This window comes from Dipodomys ordii, unplaced genomic scaffold (assembly GCF_000151885.1).
Source record: "Dipodomys ordii isolate 6190 unplaced genomic scaffold, Dord_2.0 Scaffold55, whole genome shotgun sequence".
In the NCBI taxonomy this organism is placed as follows: Eukaryota; Metazoa; Chordata; class Mammalia; order Rodentia; family Heteromyidae; genus Dipodomys; species Dipodomys ordii.
In genome coordinates, this window is record NW_012267271.1 from 2,524,947 (window position 1) to 2,532,766 (window position 7,820).

Below are 7,820 nucleotides of genomic sequence, written 5' to 3' on the forward strand. Positions count from 1 at the left end.
AGGGAGGGAGGAAGAGATCCTACCTCATACTGCTTCAGGATTCAAGGCTGCACCTCAGTTCTTCCTTAAGTCTCCTGTATGTCAGCAACTAAAGTTTACACTGAAGATTTACTTTGTGTACAATTTCCTACCAATTTCTCTGCTGAAACAGTACTTTTGTAACATAGTACCTTAAAATGAGTCCACAGGGAACTAAAAACATATTTTTTGCAGCTGTACACATTCAGACCACTTGATCTGCATCAATAATAGAAGCATATTCGTGAAAACATACTCACATATAGGATATTATGAATCTAACATTGAATATACTTAGGAGTAAATAATAATTTATTTCACAAGCGATTACTATAATTTAATTTCAATAGCTATTCTAATACCTTCTCCCTTTTTCCAGAATTTCAGGGTTTTTTTTTCTTTTAAGTGGATTATCTGTTTTCTCACTTTCAATTACTTAAAACTATGTTCTACTTTCAGTCTAAATTTTGTGAGGTTTTTATATTAAATCTATTTCTTCAATATATCCAGACTGCTGCCAAATAGAGTTAATAAATTCTGAATGACTGCTCAGGATTTATTTTCTTCATTTTTATATTCTATGTTATTTCTTTATACAATAGAGTATGAATGAAAACAAGTATCTAGAAGACAATATTTCTTCAATTTTCACCTTGTGGAAGCTTGGTATTAAAATAAAAATAAATTAAACTCTTGGGCTGAGAACTCCCTGACCATATTTCTCTCATTCTGCTCCCTTCAATCTTGTGTATATATAGTCAACAAAGCACTGTATCCATTTGGGAAGTGCCTGGCCCATCAAGGTCCCTTCCCAGAAGTTAAAGTCATGAACAAAGAACCCAAGGAAGCACTGAATACTGCTTCATACCTGTCTTCTAGAGAGGACAAACTTCCTACTTGCCATCAGAGAGGGAAGAGGACCAGCCCCCAACCTGCCATCCAGGGAGAAGAGAGGACAAGCAGCATTGAGTAGCAACTGTCTACCTGTCAATTAAGTCAGGACGACTGGCCTCAGTTGTGTCATGTCAGTTGGAATCAGAAAGCTGGGCATCCTGAAAAGATCTCAGCAAGACTTGAATTTTGTTCTTATCTTATTATGGGAAAAAGACCCAAAGATCTGTCAGTGACTTGACCAAGATCAAAAGGCTGTTAATGATATATTTACAATTCAAGTCTTTCAGTCTACTGTACTTTCTACTAAACAGCAATTCACTGGATGCCACTCTTTACCTACAAAGGTTATGATCACCTCCCTTTAGAATACCACCCATTATAAAAGATTATGACAATTAAAGGAAAGATGGTATACAAATTTATAATACCACTTCAGGGTACTGTGGGCAGGATCAAAGAGATGATAGATCTGGTAGCATTTAATCTTCTAAGAGCTCCAAGCACGAGTAGTAAGGTTATCTCCTGATCCAAACCCCAACCATGGGGCTGGGAAGGTGACTCAGTGGTAGAGCACTTGCCTTGCATGTCTAAGGCCCTGAGTTCGATTCCTCAGCACCACATAAGCAAAAAAGAAAAAAGCCGGAAGTGGTGCTGTGGCTCAAGTGGTAGAGTGCTAGCCTTGAGCTGAAGAGCTGAGGGACAGCACCCAGGCCCAGAGTTCAGTCCCCACGACTGGACCCAAAAAACAAAAACAAAAAAACCAACCATTCTGAGATTTGGCCTGATTAAATAATTAAAAAATTTACTCTGCCACTCTCCAAAAGACATCAGTATAAGGTACAATGTCCCCTTATTCTGCCAATTTACCAGACATTTTGGTCAAAACCCACATTGGTAAGGTGCCAGTAGTACATGCTTGTAATTCTAGCTACTTAGGAAGTTAAGATCTAGATGATCCTGGTTCAAAGCTGGTCTGGGGAGAAAAATTCCATGAGACTCTATCTAGAAAATAACCAGAAAAAGAGGTGTGTCTCAGGTAGTATAGTGCCAGCTGTGAGAAAAACAAGACAAACATTTTGTTCACAAGCACAAGACCCTGAGATCAAGCATCAGTATTAGAAACTCACACACACACACACACACACACACACACACACGTGTTTTACCTCCCGCTTTGAATTTTGGGTAGAAAATTTCAACAGGCAGGTAGATCACAGTTTATAATCAGACAGCCAAGTACTGTACACAACCCACAAATGTGGTTCTGATCCACATAATAAATTATTTAAATGGAATATTTTTATACTCAATACATTAAAATCCAGATTTCCACAATTTTTCAAAACAAAAACACATAAGATCTGGGACACTGGGCCTACTTCATTACATGGCAACAAGCAACTAGACCTAAGTACCTGCCACCTTTCCATTTGGCATAAGCCTCCAGTTCTCCAAGGCTCAACCTAGTACACAATGGCACGTGACTTGGAGACCACTGAGGGAGATGCTCAACAGACAACTGAGTTAATTATACCTTACCCCCAAGCCTCAGGCTACTGAATCAAATGCAGATAAACCACCTAATTTACAGAATGAAGATTAAAGGAGAAAAGTGTGCAACGGCAAGGCATTCAACAATGACTGAAGTAGAAACACTCCATCATTTTTAAGTTCTACACAAGCTTAACTGTACTAACTTCTGAGTCAAAACTTCTCAAAAATTTCAAACTGGCAGAAAACACAAGGTCAGGGAACCTTTGATGAGGAGAGAAAATATGTAATGTGACAGAATTTCCTGTCCTAGGACAACCTGATATCGCTGGTGTCCTTAACAATAAGACTATACATCAGAATAACCAATTTCTAGCAAATTCTCTCATCCTGTAACAGATAAATCCACTCAAGTGCAAATTTCCAAAGTGTTCAGTTAACAAGCAAAACAAACCCTCCACCAAAAGGCAAGAAAGGTATGTAAAGTGACACAGATGAGCAAAGTCAGTGCAGAGGCACCTCATTCCTCATTCTCCCTAACACCCAGTAGTGACTGGTGACAGCTCAAAGGCCAGAGCAACAATTCTCAGAAGCAGTTCAAAAGGGCTCCCATCCATATCACAAGAGGAAGCAATATGGTGCAGGCTATAGAGCAAAATCAGGCACACAATCCTCATAGTTCATATCTACCAGCTAGACTCTTCTTTTCTTTTGAACTTTTCAGTGTTGAGGACTCCACTCAGAGCCTTGAACATACTAAGCATGCACTCCCTCAGTGAGGGAATGCATCCCAACCCTCAAGGAAATATATTTAAGTTTTTTGTGTCCTACTTTCCTCATCTGTGAAACCAGGATGCTAATAATACCTTCCCACACAGGAATAAATGAGGTGAAGTATAAGGACAATGCCAGCACAGAATAAGTACTAATAGTCACCATGTGGTATTCCTTATCTGAGCTCCACAGCGCTCTGTGGGGGCTTGTACCATGCTTCTTAGTTCACCTGCACACACACACACACACACACACACACACACATCTCCCCCACTGGAATGTCAACAACTTCAGGGTCTGAACCACAGTTTATTGTTCTTTGTATCCCCAAGGACTAACGTTTTACCTGTAACTACTCAATGAATCACAGATCTTCAAAGTATTCATTAACTGTAAACTAGAATAGACCTCTCTTGCCAGGCACTCAGGCTGGCTTACTCTGACCCTTCCGGCCCCTCCAACTTTCCCTCTTTGTCACCTGCTAAAAGTAATGGCTATAGGAAGTAATGCCTAGAATGTCTTTGGATATAGCCCCATAGAATGCTAACAATAAAAATCTCTAACTTTAAGAAAAAAAGTGGGGGGAGGGGGAGTTGGGGAGGTGGTGAGGGAAGGATGGTAGGGGGAAAACAAAGAAGGGAGTAACAGTGTACTCATGTACCTTGCTCATGTAACTGTAACCCCTCTGTACAGCATCTTTACAATAATTTTTTTTTTTTTTGTCGGTCGTGGGGCTTGAACTCTGGGCCTGGGCGCTGTCCCTCAGCTCTTCAGCTCAAGGTGAGCGCTCTACCACTTGAGCTACAGCGCCACTTCCGGTTTTCTGGTGGTTCATTGGAGATAGGAGTCTCACAGTCTCTCCTGCCGGGGCTGGCTTTGAACCTCGATCCTCAGATCTCAGCCTCCTGAGTAGCTAGGATTACAGGCGTGAGCCACCAGCGCCCGGCTAAAAAATATTTTTTTAAAAAAAGAAAAAAGTGTTGCTATTTTTCTCTCTTTACTCAGGCCAGAAACTCATTCACAGTTCTAACATCATGTCACAGCATTATATCAGTGGATCTTTTGGCCATCATCAATTTAGGGACCTTACAAAGCAAAGCTTAAAGATGATAAATGTTTTTAGGTTTCAATTCTTTGTTTTTTTTTGGGGGGGGGGACTTGGGGATATTTGCATAGACTTTACTAGCTGAGCATTGCTAATGCAAAAACCCAAAATCTGAAATGCTCCAAAACTCTAAAGCTCCTGCTCAAAAGGTTTAGATGTACAGCTTTTCAGATTACTCAAATTGTATCACGTCTTTTATCCATAGTAAATATCCCTCATTAAATATTCATAGCACTCAGAGAGGTCATCCTGTCCCATCCTATCTCACAGCTGAGGAAAACAATGGTAGAGTTAAACAGCTTGCCAAAAGTCATATATCCAGTAAGAGAAGGACCACCAATCGAATCCAGAGTCTATGCTTGTTCTCCAGAAACTATTTTTGCTGCTGATACTCAAGAGCTCAGCCCATCCACCCAGCTACCCAGTTGAGGCTAGCCTCAACTGGACCCAAGAAATCTATTGTCTTGAGCTCTAAAATAGCTGGGACTATAGACATACACCATGGTACCCAGCTCTCCCTGAAAGATGTCTATACTATTCACTTTAACGTCCATAGTTTTCCTGTATACAGATCTTTCAATATGTTCTTGTATAAAGATAGTCATAGTGTGAGAAAGAAGACAAGATGGGAAATTTTTAAAAAATTTAAGCAAAGATTAAGGCAGCAGGCAGACCCAGGCTTGTATAAGTATCTTTACTATATCCTGACTTGTAATGCTCTGGTAGATGCCCAGACCTAGGTTTGAATCCTGGCTCTGTGTCTACCAGCTGTGTAAATTTATTCTTCCTAATCTGAAATTTGAAGTTCAAGTGATTAAACACGAGAAACTCAATAAAGTTTAGCTTATCTCACATTATGAAGCATTCCCTGGCTATTTCTCACTTCACTGTATCACACAAAGAACTCTGTTCACAGAGCATGTTTATTCCATTGTGTTGCAATAACTAGCTTTCCTCTCTCTAAACTGAGCTCCCGTGCACCAAGAATGAGTCTTATTTACCTGTAAATGCCCTAGTATGGGTATCTGGGCATGTATCCACACTCAGTAAATATTTGCTAAGTAAAATAACTATAAATAATGAGTGTTTACAAGATTCTAGGTAAGAAAGAAATCATTTCCAGCCAGGTTTGTCCCATGTTAGTTTCAAAGACCCCCACTTTCATTTGGGTAACCCATCAAGCTTCTAGGCAGGACCTGAGTGCCTGTCTACTCAGGAGGCTGAGATCCGAGGATCATAGTTCCAAATCAGACTGAGCAGAAAACTCTGTAACTCTTCAATTAACTAGCAAAAAAAGTGTTGAGAGGCTCTGAAATTAAGTTCCACTACTGGGAAGAGGAGAGAGAAGGAGGGGTGGGGATTCTGGGAAGAGGCAGGGAGAGTGTCCTATCAAAACCAATGGACCAAGAGAGAGCACTTCTAGGCAAGAGCAGGAAGGAGGCCCTATCAAGACCAACGGGCTAAGCTGGCACTGGTTGGTCACGCCTGCAATCCTAGCTACTCAGCAGGCTGAGATCTGAAAATTGCTGTTCAAAGCCAACCCCAACAGCAAAGTCCCTGAGACTCTTATCTCCAATTAACCATCAGGAAAAACAAGTGAAACTGACTCAACTGTGGCAGAAAGCTAGCCTGGAGCAAGAAAGAGCTCAGAGCCAGTGACCAGGACCCAAGACTGACAAAAAAAAAAAAAAAAGGACTAGGGGGTGGGGGAGAGGAGTGAGAATCAATATGATTAGCGATCCTTATATGGAATAATGGGTCACAGTGGGGATCGTTTTAAGCCTAAGTGGAAAGACAGTAAAGGGCCAGGGAAGAAACAGAGAAATGAGTGCAATTTCACATACATAGTAGGTATCAGCACACAGCTGAATGGGAGCGGGGCCACCAGCATGCTCATGGACCTCAGGAAGTTTGTAGGTGTACAAATTGGAAGAGGTGGAAACAATGATCACCTCATACCCACAGCGCCGGTGGCTCAAACCTGTAATCTAGCCACTCAGGAGGCTGGGTAGTTCAGGCTGAGTCAGTTTAGCAGTTCGAAACTAGCCGAGGCAGTAAAGTCCTTGAAATTCATTTCAAATTAACCAGCAAAAAGCCAGAAATAGTGGAGTGACTAGCTATGAGTAGAAAGAGCTAAGGGACAGCACCCAGATCCTGAGTTCAAACCCCAGTTGAACAAGAACTCTTTATACTGAGCTACACCGACAGTGTCTCTTCCAGCTCTACTAGGGTTTTAACATGAGGGATCCGCCCTTCTGCTTTTCAAAACAGGGGGAGGATTTTTTTTTTAACTGATGTGTCTCTCCATTTGACTGTTCAAACCTGAGGAGAGTTTTGAAGGTTGCTGATGGCGGTTCTAACGACAGGGTGTTTTGCCCAATGTCAGATACTGCGATCTACTTCATTGATTCCTTCAGAATCAAAGTTCTGGTCAATTTCCAACTCAACTTGTGGAACTCTACAGTGATATTCTTCAAACTACAATCTTTTTACTTCAAGACCTTAAAGCATTCCTTTGCCATTCCTATAAACAAACAAAACCCAGAATCAAAGTTACAGCAGCACTCTAGGTGACCGAAGGCAGTCTGCGAGGCTCTGCCTCCCTGCTCCCCTTTGCCCGGGGGGGGGGGGGGGAGAATGGACTCCAGGAAAAGAGGGGGGCTACACGGGCAATGCTTTGGAAACTTGATTTCACATTATGAGGACAGGGCACGGAGATAGTGCCCTGGATTCAGGGCCTGAAACGACCGGAGCAGACTGCATACCCTCTCCACCCCCCACACACGCAGCCCGACACGGCCGGGTCCGCTAGCATCTCCTCACCGAAATCGCACACCCAGCTGTCAGGCTCAGGGCAGCCTCCGGTTCTGGAAAAGGCCAGGAAACGGATGCTCCCAAGCCGCCGGGACAAGGGCCTGACAGACCGCGCCGCGAGCTGAGGAGGCCGCGCGCGCGAGGACGGGCCGGCCTGCGGACCGGGACAGCAGCTGGCGGCTGGGGCACGCTTTACCTGACGCTGTCTCCCACACTACTCGGGCCCAGCCGGCCCGGAGACACGCTCCTGAGGGGACGCCGCGGCTTTCCCACGCCTCCCGGGACCCTGTCCCGAACTCTGCACTCTCGGGGTCCTTAGGAAACCGGTGTTCCTACCGGCCCACTCAGCGGCCGCTCCCCGGACTTGCCCTCACGCCCCCAGTCGCCCGCCGCCGCCGGCCCGCCAAGCAACAGCCCTGTTACCCACAGCCGCACCACGACCCGGAACCGCACCTCGGCGCACCGGAAGTCCCCGGCCGGGAAGGAGCCTCCTGCTAGGGAGGCAATGCGCAAGCCCCAGAGCTGAGCGTGAGGCGCAGCGCCCTCCCAGGGGGCGGGGCCGGACGGAAGAGGTGCGCCTGCGCACCGCGCGTCAGGCGCCTGGAAAGGCCCACGTTAGGGATGGATACCCCTGACCTGGGATTCTGTGTAAGTCAACTTTAGGAAGTCAACATTACAGAGTTTCCGGACAAATCTTTCTCCCCTACTTCCACGGAGAAAAGTC

The 7,820-nt window shown here is 44.3% G+C and overlaps 1 protein-coding gene across 4 annotated transcripts in view; it reads right to left on the reverse strand.

The window, feature by feature from the left end:
* Mapkap1 (mitogen-activated protein kinase associated protein 1) overlaps positions 1–7,563 on the reverse strand; it is a 234,357-nt gene extending 226,794 nt beyond the window's left edge. For 2 of the 4 annotated variants that reach the window (XM_013021480.1, XM_013021475.1), the window contains exon 1: positions 7,293–7,563. The gene's annotated coding sequence lies outside the window, so the exon portion shown is untranslated. Of the gene's footprint in view, positions 1–7,105; positions 7,231–7,292 lie in introns of those variants that run through there. The other 2 variants (XM_013021479.1, XM_013021478.1) reach the window with 2 other exon arrangements.
* Between the last annotated feature and the right edge of the window lie 257 nt (positions 7,564–7,820).